Source organism: Rana temporaria, chromosome 13, assembly GCF_905171775.1.
Source record: "Rana temporaria chromosome 13, aRanTem1.1, whole genome shotgun sequence".
NCBI classification, from domain to species: Eukaryota; Metazoa; Chordata; class Amphibia; order Anura; family Ranidae; genus Rana; species Rana temporaria.
The window spans coordinates 93,572,537-93,596,689 of NC_053501.1; positions in this window are offsets into that span (position 1 = coordinate 93,572,537).

The window sequence follows — 24,153 nt, forward strand, 5'->3', positions numbered from 1 at the left end:
TAACCCATGCAGCATCTAAGGCAAAAAGGCCAAAGTATGCCCCCTCCCAGTCAGCTGGGAATGTCCTTAGTTGCATAGGATACCTGCCATTTTTCTAATCCTCTCCTTTTGAAGCACATACAGTAAGGTGGCCACCACTTCTGCCTCTCCCTCTGCTCTGACATAAATATGATACATTTGAGCTTGGAAACAACTTTCCTCTTTTTGCAAACACAACTACTGCCTCCAAAAAGCATTGCATGAGTTGCTTTTTCAGGTTTGTATGCGGAAACTACAGTATGTTGTCACTCTGAACCTGATGTCCCAGATTTATCCCATTGTGCTCTGTTTAAAGAGGAACTCTGCTGTGGAAAATGTGCCACTGTGCACTGTGGTGGCCATCATGGTATAGGCATGGTTTTATTTTTCATGTCAGAGCCTCCAGCATGGAGAACAGTGGACAGCATAATGGTGACATCACCAAACCTCATTTCCAATCTCCTGAGACTAGCAGTAAGAGGCATCATTGTTTGGATCTCACACTTCATATACATTCAACGGAGTGTACTGCTATGTTGGGGAGAAATTCCAGACAAAAGTAAAAAAAATCCTATAACATAGCACATTAGTTCAAGTCCACCTAAAAGCCCAGGCACAGCAAATATTCTTAAGTTTGGGATGGAACTTTTGTCAGACTTTTGTTGCTGGCCTAAAAACTCCAGCGCCAAGTATATAATACAGCATAAAATGTGCATATGAACACATCATGAACTATAAGATAACTATGCAAAAAAGCATATTTCATCCAAAACTTAACTGTCAAATTTTTTCCTACATTAATTGAAGGCATGTTGTACCTGCACTAGACTCAGACATGCCTTGAAGCAGCAGCGTGCCTTCAGATGTATTTAAAAAAGTATACAAAAAAAAAACTTATTTCTAACCTGAGCAACTGAAAAAAGTTATTGGGTAGATTTTGTATTGATGATAACATAACATAAGGGGAATCTCACCAAGGGTCGGCTGATCTGAGAACTAATGGGGGTCAGATCTGAGAAAGGAGGTTGGAGGCAGATCTAAGGTTTGAAGAGCATAGATCTGAAGGTGAGACTGGCCTGACAGTGAGTAAAGCCTCGTACACATGACCGGTTTTCCCGTCAGGAAAACTGCCGTGAGAGCTTTTGGCCGGCTGTGTGTATGCTCCATCACAGTTTTCCCGACCGGAAAACTGACAGAAAAAAAAGAGAACCAGCTCTCTCTTTTTCCCGCCGGGATTCCCGGCGGTTTTTAACCCGGCAGTTTTCCTATGGGAAACACTGCGATGGAGCATACACACGGCCTGGATTCCCGACCAAAGCTCTTATGGCAGTTTTCCTGTCGGGAAACCCGGTCGTGTGTAGGGGAAAAAGTTACCAAGCAGGTTCTCGGGTTTCCTGGCTGACTTTTTACCGTCGGGAATCCCGTACGTGTGTATGAGGCTTAAAAGCTAAGGTCCTGAAGGCGGGGTCAGATCTGAGGTCTGAAGGGGTAAGGAGGGGCGGGGGCAGATCTGAGGTCTTATGGAGTGGGAACAGATCTTGGGTCTGAGGAGGTTGTTTAAGGTGTAAAGGAGACTAATCTGAGGTCTAAAGGGGTCATTTGTGAAGGGGGGCTAATTTTGCTTGTTCCTGTAGGTGTTGGCAATCTGCCAAGCAAGTAGTAAAGCAATACATGGGTCCTTTCACAGTCTGTTGCTTTGCTAAGGGAGCTCTGTCTTAAATAGTAGATACTGTGCTGCTAACTAACTTGCCAGAGGTCTTCGTAAGAGTGTAATCCTATGAGAAATTCCACCTTTATTGCATGCATGGGTGGTATGGAGTAGTTCAGTGGATACCAAAGGAATAACAAACTGCCTTTTGTTCAAGTCTGTGGATGAGAATTTGCCATCTAGTCTGTGTTCAGACTGTTGGTTTATTTTCTATAGTCAGGAAGATACTGGAGAGTTTAATAAAAGGCCACATAGAGGAGTTCTTGCTGAAAAAAATATATATTTTTTAAGCAACAGACGGCATGGATTCATGAAAGAAGTTTTCAAACAAACCTAATTTCTTTGTTATGAAGAGTTAAGTAAAACCTTGAACAGAGGGTTGGCTTTGGACGTGGTATACTTGAATTTTGCAAAAGCGTTCAACACAGTTCCCCACACACGGCTAATATGTAAGGTAAAGTCTACAGGCTTGGAAAGATCCATATGAATGGGTAGAAAACTGTCTAAAAGACAGAATTCAGAGAGTAGTGGTTAATGATTCTTACTCTGAAATGTACTAAGGCCATCAGTGGTGTACTCCAAGGTTCAATGTTGGAACCCTAACTTTTTAATATCGTTATAAACAATATAGGGTGTAGAATTAAAAGTACCATTTCTGTCTTTGCAGATGAAAGCTATTCAGTGGAATAACATCCTTGCAGGATGTTTTTAACTTGCAAGCCAACCTCAATGCACTGTTTCATTGGGCAACTATGTTGGAAAGCCATAGTGGAGAATGATCTGGGGGTTTTGGTAGATCATAAGCTTAGATAAGTCCTTTCTTGTATTAAGAGAGGTATGGAGATATAATTTTGCCCCTGCACTAATCATTCGTAAGGCCTCATCTGGAAAATGCAGTTGTTTTGGGCACCAGTTCTTAAAAAGGATATCCATGAACTAGGCAACATGCAGAGAAGGGCAACCAAACTGATAAGAGGCATGGAGGAGCTCAGCTATGAGGAAAGATTAGAGGAACTGAATGTATTCTCTCTTGAGAAGAGGATTAAGGGGGGGATATGATCAACATGTACAAATACATAAGGAGTCCTTAAGCCCCGTACACACGCCCGGGTTTCCCGTCAGGAAAACTGCAGGGAGAGCTATTGGCCGGGAATCCCGGCTGTGTGTATGCTTCCTCGCAAATACTCTCTATTTTTCCACTGGGATTCCCGGCGGTTTTAAACCTGGCAGTTTTCCTATGGGGAAACACTACGAGGGAGTATACACACGGCCAGGATTCCCGGCCAAAGCTCTCCCTGCAGTTTTCCCGATGGGAATGTTTCTTCACAGTAAGAGCTGTGAAAATGTGGCATAGACTCCCTCCAAAGGTGGTTCTGGCAAGCTCAGTAGATTGCTTTAAAAAAGGCCTGGATTCTTTCCTAGGTGTACATAATATAACTGGGTACTAACATTTATAGCTTTATAGTACTTGAACTCCGCACCTCAAGTGAGCCTGTGTCATCTGCCAGGGTGACTGCCTGTGTACCTTTCCTGCTGGTCGGTGGTAGTCCTGCAACTTCTATAGCAACTGGTCTTCAAGCCAGATGCGTGATCGTGACAATGTAACTGCCATGGATATGCAATAAAGTCTGGCAGCTTACCTGTCTCATGTCTTAATTAGAGGCCTGACCCTCTTTCTGGCTGTCTTTTATCACCTTCCACCCAGGCCATCCCAGGAAGTCCATATTAACTATTGCACTACAGGTCTGCAGTGCTGTTCAACCTTTTGTAGCTTGTTCCTGTCTGCAGTGTGTTATGTTTACATATTACTGCCTGCAAGCCTTGTTGATTACACTTAAACGTGCCAACATTTACTGCCGGTAAACTCAAGATTGCCCCTTAACTGTTGATACTCAGAGACCTGCCCCTACTTTGCTTCATGAGGAGGTACCCCTTAGACACTGCACAATACCCCAACCAATCCCTTAAAGAAAGGTGACCAGATTTTTTAAATTAAATCCGGGAACATATATATTTTTTTTACTAGTAATGGCGGGAATCAGGGACTCTCTGCCTGTCAACACCGCCCGCCCGCCTCACAGCCTGTAAAGGCCTACTCTCCGGGCCCCTGGCTACTACTGGTTGGGGAGCGACGGAAGATCACTCCGCCAGGGAAGGCAAGGAGATAGGCAGGCGGTTGGCCGGGACTTAAGCCAAGGCAGAAGAACATGCGAGCAGAGCTTAACCACTTGCCCACCAGGTGAATTCTGGCACTTCTCTCCTTCATGTGAAAATCACAATTTTTTTGCTAGAAAATTAATCAGAACCCCCAAACATTATATATTTTTTTTTTAGCAGACATCCTAGGGAATAAAATGGCAGTCATTGCAATACTTTTTGTCACACCGTATTTGCGCAGCGGTCTTACAAGCGCACTTTTTTTGGATAAAAATCACTTTTTTGAATTAAAAAATAAGACAACAATACATTTTGCCCAATTTTTTTATATATTGTGAAAGATAATGTTACGCTGAGTAAAATGATACCCAACATGTCACGCTTAAAAATTGCGCCCGCTCGTGGCATGGCGTCAAACTTTTACCCTTAAAAATCTCGATAGGCGACGTTTAAAAAATTCTACAGGTTGCATTTTTTGAGTTGCAGAGTAGGTCTAGGGCTAGAATTATTGCTCTCACTCTAACGATCGCGGTGATACCTCACTTGTGTGGTTTGAATACCGTTTTCATATGCGGGCGCTACTCGCGTATGCTTCTGCGCGCGAGCTCGTCGGGACGGGGCGCTTTAAAAAATTTTTTTGGGGTTTTCTTATTTATTTTTATTTAGTTTTATAATTTTTTACACTGAAAAAAAAAAAAAAAAAAAATTGATCACTTTTATTCCTATTACAAGGAATGTAAACATCCCTTGTAATAGAAAAAAGCATGACAGGTCCTCTTAAATATGAGATCTGGGGTCAAAAAGACCTCAGATCTCATAATTAGACTTCAATGCAAAAATAAAAATAAAAAAAAAAAGTCATTTTTTCAAATGACAAAAAAAAAAATGTTTCTTTAAGAGGCTGGGCGGGACTGACGTTTTGACGTCACTTCCGCCCAGCAGAGCTATGAGGACGGGTGAAGGAGATTTCTCCTTCAGTCCCGTCCCCGCTCAGCTGCCGGACACATCCGATCCCCTCCGCCGCTACCGACGGCTCCGGTAAGCGGCGGAGGGCGCGGGAGAGCGGCGGGAGGGGGGGGGCCCTCTCCCGCCACCGATAACGGCGATCTCGCGGCGAATCCGCCGCGGAGACCGCCGTTATCGTGTACACCACCGCCCCCTGAAAAGATAAATATCTCGGTTGTGGCAGCAGCTGCTGCCGTTATCGAGATATTCAACTTTAAAAAGAGGACGTCTTTTTGACATGGGGCGGTGGTCAAGAGGTTAATGGGCATGCATACGAAACTGAAGAAATATTCCCTCCACTCCGACCAGCACATGATCATTAGAAAGGGGCACAGATAATGGAAAAAAAATACCCCCCCCCCCCCAAGCTAGAGTGGGGGTGTGTAATTTTTTTTTTATTCTGCACTGACTGTCTTTGAAATTGCTCCAGCCCCTGTACGAATCCAATCAGGGACAAAACTGGGGACAGACTTGGTCCGGGGACTGTGTCTTTATTCCGGAAACTGGGGATGTCTGGTTACCCTACCCTAAAGTGCACTCTGAACAAAAGTAGTAGCATTCATTTATATTGTTTACTGCAAAATTGGAAATTCAATATTGATTTCAGTTGGTGGTCTAGAACCTGATCTTGGTCCTTTTGGTGTAGTTATTTCTCTGTTTAAATGTATGTTCTGTGTGCTCATTTATGTTCTAATTGCAGTTTATGCTAGCCCGTATCAATAGATGAAAAACAATTACTATTAAACTTGTGTGTGTTTCTATTTTATGATAATAACCCACAGCCAGGTAAAGCCAGTGTTTTTTATTCAACCAGGTGTATCAGAGGGGCTGAGGTTGTTCTTGGAGTTGAGGCGCAGAACAGGGAACCCAAGTATACCAAGAGGCTCCTGAGGGGGTACTACTACACAATGAATTCTGAAACGATCTCCGAAGTGTCTCAAACAGATGCCGTTGATGCAGACCCTAAGGCTAAGCACAAGACAGGTAACAAAGTAAGGTAGAAAATATAAATTCAGCCCCTGCCAATGACACCTTATGGTTTGACAGAAGAGAGTACAGTCTGTACCAGGACCACTGCAGGGTCTGTTGTTTTATGTCTTGGACCCTTCACTAGATTTGGTGGTAATTTTCCTTCTTGTCTTAAGCGAAATTGCAGTCTTCAGTGATTTTGGTATTAAGCATCAGGCACAGCTTCATGCTTACCCCTGAACTGTGATGCAGAGCTCAAGTTATTAAAGTTGATGCAGGCATGAATGATTAATTCCGGTCTGCTTTCTTCTGCCACTTTCTCTTAATTATAAATGTCTTAATGACAGTTTAAAGAAATACAATTAGATTGTCCCTGGCTTCTCAGTCTGTCCTATCTGTACTAGAGAGCCCTTGCCAGGCTGTAGTCTGGAATCTATGCAAATCCTGGCAGGACGCAGTCTGTTTATAATGTACTAATGCACAATACAGAACTCTATTTCCCGTAATGGAGCAGTCACTCTTGGTCAAAGAAAACTCTTGTCTAAACTGTGCCCACAAAACAATGATGTAATGTCTCTAAAGCAACCTTTTTAATATGGAGGAACCCTTGAAATAACTTTCCGGTCTCAGTGAACCACTATTTATAATGTCTATGTCTAAACCTCATCGTACATTAGTGTGATTGTCAGTGGGAAAAAAATCCTCTTTACATTTGAGGTCATTGGGAAAAACTCATACCTTACGAATGGCTAAAACGATCATTGTGTCAGCGGTTACTTATCTGAGAAGCAGAAATTGTTCATTACTTTAGCAACCTCTAGCAACCGCTGGAGGAACCCTAGGGTTCCACAGAACCCTGATTGAGAATGGCTGCTCTGGAGCATTTCCCTTGGGTGGCTGGTTTGTAACATTTAGTAGTCGAGAGGCTTCCCTAGTAAGATGTTCTCTGTTTTAGTACAGAATAGACCTTCCAGGGTCATTTATCAACCCTTTCTGTGAGTGGGGAGACATAAAGCTTTGCTTTTTTCCTGGTGGAGCAAGTTTGGGTGCAAGAAGACCATATGGCAGCCAAAGCAAAGCTGGTGAAAGAAATATGCTGTTGATCGGCATGTGATCTTCAAGTTTTGAATGGTGCTGTATCTAAGGTTATCCCAATGTGTACCGTGGAGGGTGGATTGTAAAATACATTAAAATGCTCAGGGATTACTTTATTTCATACAGTGTTAACATTGTTAAAGTGATACTGAAGATTCCTTTAAAAAAATAAAAATAACTCTACTGTGCAGCTCGTGGCCTCGAACATCCTCTTCTGGGATCCCTCGAAAGCTCTCGCGGCTCCTCCTTGCATTAGTTAACACCCTTGGAGAAGCACTCTCCTGAGGGAGTTGCCTTGCGGGCAAGCTCCTGAATCATACATGCGGCCCCGCCCCCGGCGTCCGAGTCATTGGATTTGATTGACGGCAGTAGGAGCCAATGGCTGCGCTGCTATCAATCTAGCCAATCAAAGTCAGGACGGCGGGGACGCTCTGAGGAGATGGACGGGCTTAGGTAAGTAAAACGGGGGGCAGTGATTGCCCAGTGTTTTTTCACTTTAATGCAGAACCTTTACAACCCCTTTAAGGTTGGCTTAATGTAACTATCCATATTTGATATTCTGAGGGCCACTGTGGATGATGGAGGGGTGGATAAAGTTGTGATCTCCACCTTGTCCAATTGTAGCACTACCCCCGAAGGAGCTGCTGGTTTGATTTGGGTGGCATGTTACCTCTGTTTCTCCGCTCTCTAGGGTACTGGATGAGAGCTGTAAGAAAGTCAATGTCCACACTGTAGGTATCTTTTTCTGTGCTTTATTACCCAACGGGGTAAAAAAGGTAAAAATGGTAGTAGGTGAGAAAGGTAGAAGTGGTAGGTAATGGAATTAGGCGTATAACTGGGTTTCGCAAACAGTCCTGCTTCCAACGACAACTTTCGTCGCCACTCTAGCCAGAGGGGGTATAGTGCATATGGATAGACCGCTCTCACCAGCCTAGCAGCCAGTGTGTCACTCGGAACTTTAGCAAAGTCTCTGCCACAGACCTTCCCAAAGATGGAGATATTTCTCAGTCCAAAATCTTTCTCAACACTGGATTAAGCACCCGGATCTCCCTTGAACAGCTTTATTTTGGGACTGATAGGCGACCATCCTTCAGCCTCTCAGAAACGATGTGTCCTTCGATGAAGCAGTAGGCCTCTCCTGAGATACCAGCCTTGTGCTCGGTATTCCCCCAGACAGGTTTTTCATTGGTCGGCTTTCTCCCTCGGGACGGACAGCACAGGACAGCTCTGCAACCGCAGACTCAGTCTACCCACTGAGCCCACAAGGCATATTATTTGCTCCAGGTCAATGTGGTCCCGGAGCCAGGACCACTGAAACACACACCCCGGCCAGGAGGGCCACACATGGGGGTGGTGGGACGACTGCCCAGGCGGATTGGCAGCGACGACGACCCCGAACCAATGGGGTCCGCCACTAAATACCCCTCTCCAGCATGCACAGCGAGGCGATCAACCCCCCTGATTGGCTGTCGAGGAGAAATATCCACACTACCCTGACTCTACTGCTGCCACCTGTCGGTCTGGGGTGGGACCAACTCCCCAAAAACAACAGTGTACACACACAGTACAGCCAAAGCTGGAACAGAGGCCCTAAATTTAGCCAAATAAACATGGTCAGAGGCAACTAACTCTCTAACCACCCTCTAAATTTACAGCAGCACCGGCTATGAAAGTAGCCAGGCGCTACACAATCATACCTTGTATTCATTGATTTAAAAAAAAATACAAAGCATTCTCTAAATGGTGGTGGTGCCAAGCGAGCAACCCCCTGTGGTCAGTGTGCAGAGGGGCAAAGCCTCTAGGGCAACACCTGGAAGATCATGGCTGCCACTGTATGTAGCACGGATTACTACAATGTTTTTTAGCATCCCCATTAGCCTTTCCAGAAACAAAATCAACATTTTTTTTTTATTGTTTAAAATATATTGAGTAAGCATTAGAAGGAGCCCTCAAAGGCTCTGTAAAATGTCTCAACCTATCAGTAAAGGTGTACACTGCAGAGAGGATGCATTGTTTTCTATTTGTTGGCCGCCTTATTGACTTTTTTTGTATTGTGAGAAGAAGTAAAGTACAACTGTGCCACATTTCAAATCAGGAAACGCATGTCTGCATATTTTGCGATCAAATATGGATCCCCGTATATGAAGACACCTGGAAAAGGTAAGTATAAAAAAAAAGCATAAGATGTAAGTGTAAGACTTTAAGGTGTGGGAAAGGGGATGGTTACATCTACTTTAAACCAGCTAATACTTTTCTCAGCACTTATTTTCCTTTTTTACAGCATTTGAAAATAGACTCATGCATTTAGCAGCTGGCTAAATGGCTTTAGTTCACTGTGACTGCTGTTAAATAGTACATTTCTAACAAAGTGCCCATTTAGTCACCATGCTTAGATACATGCTTTAACTCCATTTCTTTAAACTCCCTGGGTTCCTGGACACTCCCTGGAAAGATATCTTTCTATACTTCCCACTCTTAACTGTTCAGAGGGGTCACACCTCATGAGGCAAAGGTAGCTGAGTAAGTGATCTGTAGCCAGGTTTGAGGTTCCCCACTGTTAGAACTAGTGTGCGGGCAGCCAGGCAGGGTCCTAGTAGCATGTAGCTTCTCCGGAAAGCCCCAGCTACTATTGGGTATCGCCACCCCAATTGCTACTGCAGTTCTGGGGGGCTTTCTTGTGTCCTTTGGCCTAGAATCCCTCCAGCTATTCACTTGTGTTTCCAGAGCTGCCCTGGACTTCACTGAGAGGGATGCTGTTTGAGGATAATCTGAAGTAGCGGTTTGTGTTCTGAACTGTTTTACCAGAATATTCTCCTCTTGACTCTGTTTTACAACCACAGGGACATTGCTGTGACTTTGCATGTTTGGGCAGCTTTTATAATCTATTTTGTATTATTATAAAGTGTATGCATGCTTTTTGCCATCCTGGACCTGTTTTGGCATTATTGCTTTTAACTTTGATCGCACTCGGTCTCTGTAGTATATTCTATTCTTTTATTATCAATCCACTCAGATCTTCCCCCGTATACACTGAAATGGGAAAAAGACCTCCAAGAGACAGTAACTTTATTGGAATGGCAAAAAAGTTTCATTCTAACCCATAAAATGTCAATAGCTACAAGAACTCAAGAGAAGGCATATAAATTGGTGAGTAGATGGTACAGGTGTCCCTCTATCCCCCATCAAATTAACCAAGATATATCTGATATCTGTTTTTGTTGCCATGAGTCAAGGGAAATATGATCCATATCTGGTGGGACTGTCCCCCGGTGAGAAGGTTCTGGAAACACATCTTTGACCTATATGGTAAACTAGTGGATATAACTATCCACGCATCACCCAGAGTGGCTCTCTTAACCATGATTCCAGGACCTTTAAAGAAAGCAAAGGAGGACGTGCTTAGATACTTCCTCGCCGCAGCCAGAGCAGTCATCCCACAACACTGGAAATCAACGACGGTACCCTCCCTGGGGGAATGGGCAATTGAAATGGACTTTATTAGAGATCTAGAAGGTCTGATGGCACGGGAAACGGGAAGAGAAGAACAGTTCTCCCATACTTGGTCCAAGTTTCGACAGTCAGCTGAGTTTCTAAATTGGGTTAAGGGAAATTCTACTATTGTTTAGCTATGTTTGAGTGGTTATAATTATTAATGTCTGCATAAATTCCGTCTTTTTTTTTATTAATTAATTTATTTTTTTCTCTTTCTCCCTTTTTTGCTTGGAATAACAGCCTATCGGTTCTATAAGCTAAAGTGGAGTACCCCCTATGTCTTTTTCTTCTCCCCCTTTCTTTCTTTTTTTCTCTACCCTTTATCTTTTTCCTTTATAAAGAAGATATGAAATGAAGATCTGTAAGAATATATTTTGTACTCTGTAAGTACTGTATATGTAGATGGTCTTCACATAAACTTATATCTGCTGTGTATAGGGTAAATCTCTGTAATACCTGTTTAAAATAATAAAATAATATTGTAAATAAACATCTATTCATTAACCAATTAAGGACCCCTTTACGCCGATATACGTCGGCAGAATGGCACGGCTGGGCACAATCACGTACCTGTACGTGTCTCTTTAAGCCCAGCCGTGGGGTTGCGAGCGCGCCACCGGCGGTGTGCTCGCGACCCGGTCCTAAGGTTCGTGACCGCGCCCATGGGAAACGCGGACCCGATCGCCGCCGGTGTCCCGCGATCGGTCACCGGAGCTGAAGAACGGGTAAACACACCTTCCCAGTTCTTCACTGTGGCAGTGTCATTGATCGTCTGTTCCCTGATATAGGGAAAGACGATCAATGATGTCACACGTCCAGCCCCGCCCCCCTACAGTTAGAAATACATATGAGGTCACACTTAACCCCTACAGTGCCCCCTAGTGGTTAACTTCTAAACTGCAATTGTCATTTTCACAGTAAACCATGCATTTTTATAGCACTTTTTGCTGTGAAAATTACAATGGTCCTAAAAATGTGTCAAAATTGTCCGATGTGTCCGCCATAATGTCGCAGTCACAAAAAAACGCTGATTGCCGCCATTAGTAGTAAAAAAAATTAAAATATAAAAAAAAATGCAATAAAACTATCACCTATTTTGTAAACGCTATAAATTTTGCACAAACCAATCGATAAGCGCTTAGTGCAATTTTTTTTTTTTTTTTACCAAAAATACGTAGAAGAATATGTATCGCCCTAAACTGAGGGAAAAAAATATTTTTTTATATTTTTTTGGGGGGATATTTATTATAGCAAAAAGTAAAAAATTATGAATTTTTTTCAAAATTTTCGCTTTATTTTTGTTTATAGCGCAAAAAATAAAAAACGTAGAGGTGATCAAATACCACCAAAAGAAAGCTCTATTTGTGGGGACACCAATTTTGTTTCGGAGCCATATGGCACGATTGCGCAATTGTCACTTAAAGCGACGCAGTGCCGAATCGCAAAAAGGGGCAAGGTCCTTAACCTGCATAATGGTCCAGGTCTTAAGCGGTTAATGTACAGTACATTATGACTAAGACATACCAGAGGTAGTGCATAATCTGCCCATGTAGACCGCTACAGCACTGTGAACCCCACCTGTCACTTATAACTAAAATGGATCCTTGGAGGCACTACTGAACCAACAACAAAATTCGTATCTGCGGAACCATTTAAAGGTCCTCAGTTGCAGAACACTGACTCAAGGACAATACCAAATTTCCCACTGACACCTCTAATTCCACAAATTCCTATTAACCCACCATTACCTGGGATTAAACAGAGGACGTTGTATTATAGACGAGTCTTTACTCTGTTACACAGTAAACTATGGACGCCGCCATACTACTACAACCACCAAAAAGTCCACCATCCATAGGGTAAGAGGGTGGGAAGTGTCCTTGTTTTCCGTTGCCTTGAAGTGCCCTCAGACTTTACTCTCCCTCCTCAACATCGTTATTGCCCCCTCCCTAGCCATTAATTCCACCAATCAATCTATGTGACCCTTCTACTAACTCTTGACAATGCTATTTATTTAACCTTCTGACTCCTGGACTACCCTGCTAGCCCAGTCATGCCTGCCCATCACCTATTTTTGTTTTTGCTTTGGGCCTATCTGACAAAAAAATTAGCACATCTGAGGAGGAAGGATGAACAGGAGAATTAGTTTTCAAAAGAGGGATAGTCTCTCCATAGTGGTAGGTGGAAGTATGTGTTCATTACAATTGCCATGCACTTAAAAAAATTGGGCATACATAAGGTAAGAACGCCGAAAGATTGATGCTTTTGAACTATGGTGTTGGAAAAGACTCTTGAAAGTCCCTTGGACTGCAAGAAGATCCAACCTGTAAATCTTGAAAAATCAACCCTGAATATTTACTAGGACAGATCCTGAAGCTGAAACTCCCAGACACTCCCCAGGTACGAAATGTAAAGGAATATTTCACTTGTATTGTTTCACTTTAAGCATTATTAAAATCCCTGCTCCCGAAAAAACGTCAGTTTTTAAAACTTTTTTTGCATTGATACATGTCCCCTGGGGCAGGACCCAGGTCCCCAAACACTTTTTATGACAATAACTTGCATATTAACCTTTAAAATTAGCACTTTATATTTCTCCCATAGACTTTAAAAGGGTACTCCATGGCTTTTTGAATTTGCCGCGAACACCCCAAATTGTTCGCTATTCAGAGAACGGGTGAACAGCCAATGTTTAAGTCAAACTCATGTTCGACCTGAACATAAAGCTCATCCCTTATTCTCAATAAGGCGGCACCTTGGGTTCTCTCACTGCTCTTAAAACTTAGGGACTCCCTTCAGTCCTCTGGACTCACTAGTTTTTGTGCCTTTCTCATTCTCCCCAGACTCTCTCAGCTGTTCCAATCCTGTGGGCACAAAAATCCCCCACAACATGGGGTGCAGTCTCTTGGCAGGAACTCTCTCTCCAAATGGAAGCCCTGAGATATGCCCAGACCTGGCTTATAGTTGTGCACTCAAACCCTGTAGGTCTCCAGGAGGAAATGGACTCAGGATTAAGGGCTTTGTCGCACCCAAAACACTTTGAAACCTTCAAGCTCCAGGCCCCGATCAGGAATTGAAAATCTGGAGAATACTGACAAGTCAGTCTTCTCCATTCAAAAACAACACTCTGGAGCTTCGCACAATGCAAATCCTGTGTGTCATACAGTGGCAAGGCCTAGCACTGTCACAGTATACTGTATGTAGCAAGGAGTCAATTTGTGAACATAGCTTATAGACTACAGTTTGTGCCTAACAGATACTCAGCTCCCTCTGGTGTCCATTTATTATAGTGCTGAAGTTTGTTTGGTTCAGCTATATGGGACCAATGCATGATTTACATTGTTGTACAGAGAGACAGAGACTCTATTACTACGGATTAGAAATAGACTACAATGCCCACAGCACCACTGTGCTACCAAAGTGTATTGCGCCACGCACAGCCTGCTGGGAGGAATTATTTAAGGCGAGAGAAGGCTTTTTTTTCAGCCTCTTGGGATGCCAGCTCTCAACAGCAAGAGGCCTTCATTGAGTGAGTTTAGGCCGGAGAATCCTGGGCCTAAAGTTGCGGCGACCGGATCGCCTGACTGAGGGATCCTTACCACGGCTTTACTGGTCAGACCTGGGAGAGGAACCAACCCACGCTCTACAGCATCTGGAGTCTCCTATCCACCGGTACCTTGTGAGCGGCTGCATGGAGGACCAGGGACTAGGGGCTGAGGAGAGACCGAGGGCGAGTAGAGTCCAGATGGAGCATACCGACGAGGCGAGGCCTCATATGGTGAAAGGGCACCTGCCCACCAACATAAATAACTGTGTTGCAGGAAGGGGGTTCCCATAGCCTCACTTACACTTTCTGGAAGTTGCAGTACCACAATTAGGGACACATTGCACACCGGAGTGACATTGCGCTTTGGGAGGATCACTGCCTTTATTGCCCTCACACTGTATACTTCAGGTGTTTGTTCTTTTCTTCATATCTCTTGTTGGATTACAAATTACTAAAATGCACCAACTAAAGCTAGAAGAAGATTACCCTGAACTTGAAGGAACAATCCTTAATTCAGTTTGTTGTTTAAGCTGACACAGCAGGACACGTGTCGGTGTAACTGCCCGTTGGAGGGAGCTAAAGATCATACAAACTCATACGTGATATAACTGTATTCTTTTATATAGTCGTTACTATTTCGGGGAGTTGGGTGAGACCTGGTGAGAGGTATCCAATTGCTGGCATCATTGCATTGGGGGAACGCTCCACTGTGTACTTACTCAGGTCCGGCCTCAGGTTGTGTTACTAGGACCTTTTTGTATAGCCCAATTCTGAGCCTGTTATAGAACTCTATATCATTGACTCTTACAGGTACATGCTGTACCTGGCCAAAGTTGAGTCGCAAACCACCAGAGGGCTCTGTAGCTGGCGTCCAGCTTCATCTCCTCCTGGACCAATCTTCCAAGCTCCGTCTTCCATTCATCTCCCGGCCCTTCCCTCAGGAACACCTCTCGCGCACAGTACTGCATCCAGTACATCTCTGAGGAGGAGGGAAGGATCTTCCCCTGATGGTGCCGCTCATGGCTTAGCGCCTCATGCCAGAGTTGCCGGCAGGTCACATGCTCCCAGCCGAGCATGGTGCGCTCCGTCGCTGGTCCCCGATGTTGCTTCCGCATGCCTTGCAGCCACTCCTCCCGAACTCCGCTCTCATGCTGCATAACTGGTCATTCATTGTGGTGGTTTGGAGTGCCCCAGTAACTGGAGAGCAAATCCCACCGCTGCCAACCAATGTAACAAGACCCTTGCTCGCTCGCTTCCGCTCTCCTGACACTTCTCTGCTACTATTGAGTCAGCTTGCAGATCGCAACATCTTATGGTTCGGTCATCCAAGGCTCCGGGATCCGAACTACAGCTATGTGCCGTTCGGAATCCATTAGAACAAACACCAGGCAGGCTGTATGTAAGTTCAAACAGGAAGACCTTTATTGGAAGCACACAACACACTTTTATACAGAATTTGGAACATCCCGCCCCCAACAACCGCTTTCCTATTGGTCAATTGTAAAGTACATGTAGTTCTCCTTCAGGTCCTCCTAGCCATGCAAATGAGGACTTGAAAATGGGTTCAGCAGGGATTGCTCCGATAGCTTGAATAGAGGCACTGTTATGTGTAATGAGACAGAAGCCCCAGGGGGCAATCAATGTACACAATAGCCAGACACAGAACAATGGAGCCGTCTGGAGCCTTAAGACAGAGCAGAAGACCCCCCACTGTGTAACAGGTTTCAAGGAGGAACACTTCCGCATTCCAAGGTCCATGACAATACTTCCCCTGGGAAACAATCCAACAGCCACAGTGGGACCCCGAACAGGTCAACTCAAGGATGTTGGAAAAGTAGTCATAAGGTTCCAGGTCTGTCTGCTGGGGTAACCCCTCCCGTCTCAGTGCCAGCATGTCCCGGGTCCCCAGTATCTTTTCTGGCCCCATAGTCTGTCGGTGGGAGGCCCGCCCCCAGTCCCTTTCAAAACACACAGTGACAGTGAGTTCTGTCACATTACCTATATAATATTTATTTATTTTCTTCACCAAGTAAACTACTCATCCTTGGTTAAGCTATCTCTTGTGTGAGACTTTCTGTTGCATGTGTGGAGCAGGAAACCAGCAACAAGGTAACAGTTTTTCTTTAAACATATATTGGTATAGTACTGTATGGTATTATTGTGGTTCTTTACTTCTAGTGTGTCCCACAATCAAGTTAATATCCAGGTGTGCCAGGGGAGGGTTCGAGACAAATTTCTGGGGTTGAGTGCAGACCCAAAACTAACCAGCAGCTCTTACAGGGGTAGTGCTACACATACGTCAGCGGAGCTTTTTACATCCCTTTCTTTCTATGTTTCCTGACACATCCACTAATCCTATGAATCCTCTACCAGCAGTCATTTACTGATCTAAGTCTGCAAGACAAATTATAGCTATAAAACGGACACGAAATGCTGAAATTTCAAATTTCAAACTACTTTTTATCACTCTAGTCCTGAGAGTCCTACCCCTACCTCTATGCTACCCCTAGCCAACAAGGATACAGTCTCTTCTAGAAACGTTGATCTCCTTAGTCCACATCACCTCTTAATGGTTTCTTCTGCTGACTTTCACATCACTGCAGGAGAGAGAAGTGTTACTCTGAAAAGTGTTGGTTTTCCTGTGAGCTTCGGGGGACAGTTTCTAATGACCAAATCAGTGTTGGGTGGCATGTGTGACTGGAGAGGTAAAGTGATATTTAAACCCCAAAACAACACTAATATATTGCAGCTTACCGACTCTTAGGCCCCATTCACACCTGAGCATAGGCGTTTTCAGGCAGAAAGTCACGCATTTTTACCGCGATTTATGCTGCGTTTTTACAGCGTTTTGCTATGATTTTGTACAGGTCAAAAGGTCACCAATGTAAAAAGCAGAAAAACGCCCAAATCTGCCTAAAAAAAACAGTCACAGAACTTGTTTGAGCTTCAGGCGTTTTTAGAGCTTCTGGCTTCAGGCGTTTTGGAGTGGAGATGTGAACCATCTCCATAGAGAATAATTGATTTTTTTCCCGTCCAGCGTTTTGTAGCTTCAAGCTACAAAACGCTCAGGTGTGAATAGGGTCTTAGTTGTGGCAGTTGCATTTGTTTTTTTATTTTACCTTTTTTATTTTAGGCTGTTGATTTGGCCACTATGGCCCGGATTCAGATAGGAGATACGACGGCGTATCTCCTGATACGCTGTCGTATCTCTAAGGCCGGCCGGTCGTATCTATGCAACTGATTCATAGAATCAGTTACGCATAGATATGCCTAAGATCTGCCAGGTGTAACTGTGTTACACCGTCGGATCTTAGGCTGCAATTCCAGGCCGGCCGCTAGGTGGCGCTTCCGTGTCTTTTACGCGTCAAATATGCTAATGAGCATTTACGCCGATTCAGAAACGAACGCCCGCCCGTCGCTTTTTTTTTTATGTCGCTTGCGTTCGGCTTTTTGCGGCGTATACTTACCCCTGCTATGTGAGGCGTATCCTATGTTAAGTATGGCCATTGTTCCCGCGCCGAGTTTTGAATTTTTAAGTTGTTTGCGTAAGTCGTTTGTGGATACGGATGGACGTAATTTACGCTCATGCCGAAACCAATGAAGTCCTAGCAACGTCATTGGGAGCAATGCACGCCGGGAAAATTTGCGGACGGCGCATGCGCATTTAAATCGGCACGGGGACGCGCCTGATTTAAATACTACACTCCCCCTAGCCGTGGAATATGAATTACGCCGGGGGATTTACGATACGCCGCCGCAAGTTTTGAGGTAAGTGCTTTCTGAATACAGCACTTGCCTCACAAAATTGCAGCGGCGTAACGTAAATCAGATAGGTTACGTGGATCTAAAGATCCGCTAACCTATCTGAATCTAGCCCTAAGTCTTTTATTTTTCATTTTCCTTTAGCAGACACGTTGTCCAGCAAAATGGACGTTAGAGTGTTTAACAATTAAAACAATTTAACGCTGACAGAAGTTAGCTTATATTCATTTATTTAAAACCTTTATCTCAAAAGGAAAAATAGTGATTATGTAAGTGCTTAAAAAGTGTTAATCGGAGTTCAGTGTTCATTCTTTGGTCAAGTCCATTTAAATCTGCTAGTGCATCTAACATTACTCTCCTGCCATATTGACAATGCTGCTTCCCTAAGGTGACTGTGTTGCTTCTCCACCCAGAGTGGATCACCTGGTGAACATAAAAGGGGGAAAAAAAGCTTAAAAATGTAAATGTATGCAGTCACCACATTTGAGGCTTGGTGAGCTGCAATATATTATATTTTTGTTTTTGGGATTATTACCAGTTTAAACTAAGACAAGAGATCTCTAAACAAGAAAACAGTTGGATTCAACTGGACTGAGAACCGTAGGCTAAAATCTTGTATATAGTCCCTTAACGTCCCCTCCAAGAGCTTACAAACTATTTGTTAGGCTAACTGGCCCTGGCACCATTCCAGTCAGTAGGAACAATGGTCTGGCTATCGCCTGACTGAGTTCCTTAAGGACCCCCGGGTGCAAGCCACCTGGTCCTGGTGACTTATTAGTGTTACATTTTTCAAGTCTACTTCTAATTGTATCCTCTGTTAACCATGAGGATGCTCCCTGTGATGTGTTATGAAGATAAACATTACAGAATCCCCCCATTTCCCTTGTGAAGACTGAGGAGAAGAATAAATTCAGAACCTTCGCCATCTCTCCATCTTTTGCAATCAGATTCCCTTCTCCATACTTTATGCGGCTAATATGTTCTGACCTCCCTTTCTTACAAATTTTTACTTGCTCCCTCAGGGGAATTTCCTGTCCAGTTAAACAGAGCAAGGAAAGATGACTGTGCTGCAGGGGAGGCAGGGGGGTAAAACGTATCGCCGATTCCACAAGGGGGTACTAATACTGCACTGACAAGTCACATTCCTTATTCTGGCACCATAGTGCACCCATGGTAGTTCAGCCTTTTAAAGTGGTGGTAAACCACTGAAGGCACTTCCATCTTCACCCAGTCTTCCTTCTGGGTTTGCGGACTTCGGCTGTGTGAGTGTCCAGAGCCGCAATGACGTCACTCTAGCGCATGCACTAGTTTTACGACACAGGATTCTGAAGGAAGGGCCTGGGTGGGCCGTTCCTTCAGAGCACATGCGTCGGTGACATCACCGGCTGCGTGTACAGTAAATATCTAAACGGTGCAGGTTTAGGAGATATTTACAGTACCTATAGGTAAGCCTTATTATAAAAATAATGCATGGGAGTTTACTTTTACTTTAATAGTATGCTTTCCCTTTCTTTGACACTTACCGTGTTCTTTGGATGAAAGTAAGATTGACAAGAACAAGGTATTGAAATTCACAGACCTGCCAACCTGACATTTTGTTAGTGTGATTGCAGAGAATAAATATGAGCACCCTCTGGAACGTGAAACAATAATGTGTTAAATTAACAGGTCATTACAGCAAAGATGATTTATGTCGGGAGAACCTGAAATTACAATGCAAGAGTAATGTGCAAATCATGACGGCAAATGCGTTAATGAAAATGCAATAAAAAACTTCTGTACATGATATGAAATGATGTCTCTGATATGCTTAATGCAGTGCCGAATACTTCACATGCCCTGAGAAAACATAGACTTGGATTTCATATTAAAGCAAACGCACACCTAACTACAATAAAATGTAATATAAAAGTCTCATACAAGGCCGAAATGGATCTGAGGCATGGGATACAGTCAGACTTTAAAGGTTTTTATGTATACAGGTAATGATATAGTTACTAACATTCAGCTGGACTTGGTTTGTAATGTTGAAGATGTTTTGTAGCTTATCCAAGCCTCTTTTATTTTCATCTTCCAGACATTCATTAAGGCTTGATTCACACTTCTGCATTTTTAGTGCTTTTTGCATTTTGCAGATTTGCATTACAACCCATATAACAGGTTTCCTATGGAGCACATTCTGTAGAGCAAATCTGAAAAATGCAAAAAGCACTAAAAATGCATAGGTGTGAATCAAGCCTAAAACTGAAGAAGTGTGACTTACTAAGAAGGCATTTTTCAATGTACGCAATGGAAAGCAGTGCTGGGATGTGCTGGAAGATTTATTATCACTGGAGGGGGTCTATTGTTGCTGGGAGGGATCTACCATTGAAAGATGTTCTATTGTTGATTGGGGGGTCTTTTGTTTCAGGAGGGAGTATATTGTTGCTAGGGGCATCTATTGTTGCTGGCAGGTCTATTGCTACCTGGGGAGGGAGGGGGTGCTTTTGTGGCGGGGGTCTATTGTTGCTGGCTGCAGATTTATTTAGTTTTTCTTGTTATTAACAAATTATATACAAATTACTTAGCATCCCAAATTATAGTTGGCTCTGTATTCTCCAAATGTGGTTGTACTGGGAGATGAGTAGGGGGTGTGAAACAAGGAGTGACTTGGAAGGGGAAGTACCTGTATCATTCTCCACACATTAAAGATCTACTTGATACTAGCAATACAGCTTTTGCAATATTTAAGTAATTTTAAAGTGGACCTAACATTAGATATATTTTTTATGTTAAAGCAGAATTAAACCTCCCAAAATGTTCAAAACTGGGCCCCAGGTACTTTTAGCCATAATGTGCTAGTATGCACAGCACAGACATATCCAGTGTGATGGACCACCTGGCACAGAGCATAAGATACAGCTTCCTCCACTCTAGAACCAGGTATTATAGCTGAATTGTGCACCCAAAAACTAGACGACACTAGCTTAGGTGCAAACTGGAACTGTTAATTGAAAACTCACACAAAATCATATAAGAGCTTGATCACATTATCCTTAAACATTGCAAACTTTAAATAGCAACAGTACATCTCATGAACAGCTAACATAAACACAAAAACAACCCACAATGGTTCGGTAACCAGGTGAAGTGGACACAATGCTAATCTAATGTAAAAGAGGATTATCAGACAGAAAAACAGGTGACTCAGTTAACAATGAAATTCACACCTAAGAGGCTCACAATGGGGGAATTCTACAAAGAGAGAAAGACACCTTGATGAACAGAGTTACACCAAGCAGCAGGAGACAACAGCATCAGGATGTTCTGCTTAGAGTGTCTGAGTCTGAAGGGGGGTGTGTGTCTGTATGTTTCTGGGGAAACATGGAACTGAATCTGAAGCAAAACCACTCCAAAGGTCCCCAGGCACACACCTTCCAAGAATAGTCTCCTCAAAAGCCAGGGCACATAGTCAGTAGAGAAGAGGCTACCCCCGCAGTCCCCTCTAAGAGCCCCTGTCCTGGTTTGGTATTTTTTTAAGGTGAAAAACACCCCACTAGGTGTTGGTACCTCCCATCCTGAAAATTACTTACCTGACACTTCTCATGATTTCCCTACATGCAGGCCTGCTCTCTCCCTCCTGTATCTCACAGGCTTCCCTGAGAGCGGTGGGCTTCTGGTGCTATCTGTCAAATCCTGTGAGGAGAGGAGTGGCGGGACATGACCGAGTCTGCACTGTGTGTGTCTTTAAATGTACACAGCCCGCACAGGTGCCCCCTCACTACACAGCTTGCTATGGGGGCACTTGGAAACGAAGGAGGAGTGGAGGAGCACCTGCAGGGGGCCACTAAAGAGGTAGAGGACCACTGTGTGCAAAATTTTGTTGCACAGAGCAGGTAATTAAGATGACGTAAACCCTGGCATGATCACAGTTAAGTAACGGCACGCTCGGTGCGCCTGCGCCGTTGTCTACGGCGCATGCACCATAGACATCAGTGCCTTTCTTTTGCAAATATCTTCTAAACCAATGTAGGTTTAGGAGATATTTGTTGCACCTACAGTTAAGCCTTAATCCTGCTTACCTGTAGGTTTAAAGTGGTCTGTAAGGGTTTACAACCACTTTAAATCCATGCTTTTTATTTTATAAAATAGACATTGGACTTAAATATCACTTTAAGGCCTCATTCACACAGGACATTTTTACAGCTGCTGTATTTGGCATAAGCATATTATCCTGTGTGTCCATGCACACATAGGCTGCTATCAACATTTTTTGGCAAGAGGCGTTTTCAGGCTGAAAAAAAAAAACAGAACTACGTTTTTGAAGAGGAGTTTTTCCGCTGTACAAATGCTCTAATGCTGAAAAACTTGGCTATCTGGGATTCATGGACCTTTTTGAGACTCAAGCATTGTAGTAAAGCCAGTAACGCAGCAAAAGGCTAAAAAACGCTACTGGAAAAAAGCGGCACAACTTTATTTTTTTTTTAATATAACAAAGATTGACAAATTGAGAACAAGGATGGTGGTACAATATTCAAATAGAAATAGAGCTAAACATATCGATTTATGAACCGGATGAGTTCATAAACAATGTAAACAATTTAACGAGTAGAGCAACAAATAAACCAATAAAGTAAATTACATTGAAAGCATTATAAAATTCTATTCTATTCTTATTGGTTTCAATCGGCGTGCGCAATGGGTGTGCCTGGGCACACCCTAATTCTGGCGTTTGCAATCTGTCAATGGTGGGCAGGTGACAGGTAAACCGTAATCCTTCCTTGCCAGTCCTCAGAAACCTGGACAGGAGAGGCGGCGGGGGTGGAATTTAGTGGAACCGATCTGTATTTTCCTTCTGCAGCAGCTAAAGATAGGCTTCTCCTCCCTTTTGTCAACATTCAGCTGCCACAGGAGGAAAATATAGGGGATCGGTACTAATATATGCCACCCCTCCCTTACCCTGTTCCTCTTCCTTCTGTTTGCCCAGGTCCCCCATGTGGCTCCCTTGCTCCCCCCTTCCTCCCATTGTTTTAGGATGGAGAGTAGGCCAGTAAATATGTCAAACGCATATGTGTTGGAGCTTTGGGGTGCACTCTCTAATGCCATAAGGCTGTGCACACCTATGGTTGGTTATTTTGCAAGAGCAGTAATAAGGAGACCAATCTAGTAGGTATATATTAAAAACATGTAGCGCCTGGTTACTTTCCAGAACCGGTGCTATGTTAAATTTAGAGGGGGTCAGAGAGTTAGTTGACTCTGACAAGTTGATTTGTCCCAAATTTGGGTCTCTGTCTCAGCTTTGGCTGTCTGTGGGCTGATTCTGTTGTTCCTGGGGTTGTTGATCAAACACCAGGTCAACAGGTGGTAGCAGTGGAGTCGAGGAATTGGTGCTCTTACCCCAGCAGACTATCAGGGGGGTTGGCCTCGCTGTGCATGCTAGGGGAGAGTTTTTATGGGACAGACGCCATTGGGCTGGGTCCTTCTTCGTGTGTGTGGCGCCCACCTTCAGGGTAACCATACCACGGCCCCCCCCCGGCAAAATGGCCGGGGTGCACGTGCCACTCGGTGTTCCTGGTTCTGGGACCACGTTGGTCTGGAACTTCTGAGCTGTGGCTGGGTCCCGATCCAAAAGGATTTCGACCATCCACCGGGAATCAAGGTAACTGGGTACTAAGGGCCAGATTCAAAGCAGAGATACGACGGCGTATCTCCTGATACCCCGTCGTATCTCCTGAGATACGCTTGTCGTATCTAGGTGGCTGATTTATAGAATCAGTTCCGCATAGATAGCCCTAAGATCCGACAGGTGTATTGAATTCCACCGTCGGATCTTGGCATGCAATTCTAGGCCGGCCGCTAGGTGGCGATTCCATAGCGGTCGGCGTAGAATATGCAAATGACTAGTTACGGCGATTCACGAACGTCCGCGTTACCCGTCGCTCTAACTTTACGTTTCCGTCGAGATACGCCGCGTAAAACTAGGGATGCCCTCTAGGTGGACTAACCAATGTTAAAATATGGCCGTCGTTCCCGAGTCGAAATTTAAAAAATCACGTTGTTTGCGTAAGTCGTCCGTGATGGCGCTGGACGCCATTTACGTTAACGTCTAAACAAATTACGTCCGTGCGACGCCATTTAGCGCAATGCACAGTCGGGTAATTTTCCCGACGGAGCATGCAAAGTAAGTTCGGCGAGGGAACGCCACCTAATTTAAATGGTGCCCGCCACAATTTGAATTAGGCGGGCTTGCGCCGAGCGGATTTATGTTACACCGCCGCAAGTTTACAGGTAAGAGCTTTGTGAATCAGGCACTTACGCTGTAAACTTGCGGCGGTGTAAGTAAATCAGATACGTTACGCCGCCGCGGAGCAACGTAAATGTACCTGAATCTGGCCCTAAGAGGCTGGATGTTGTCACCTAT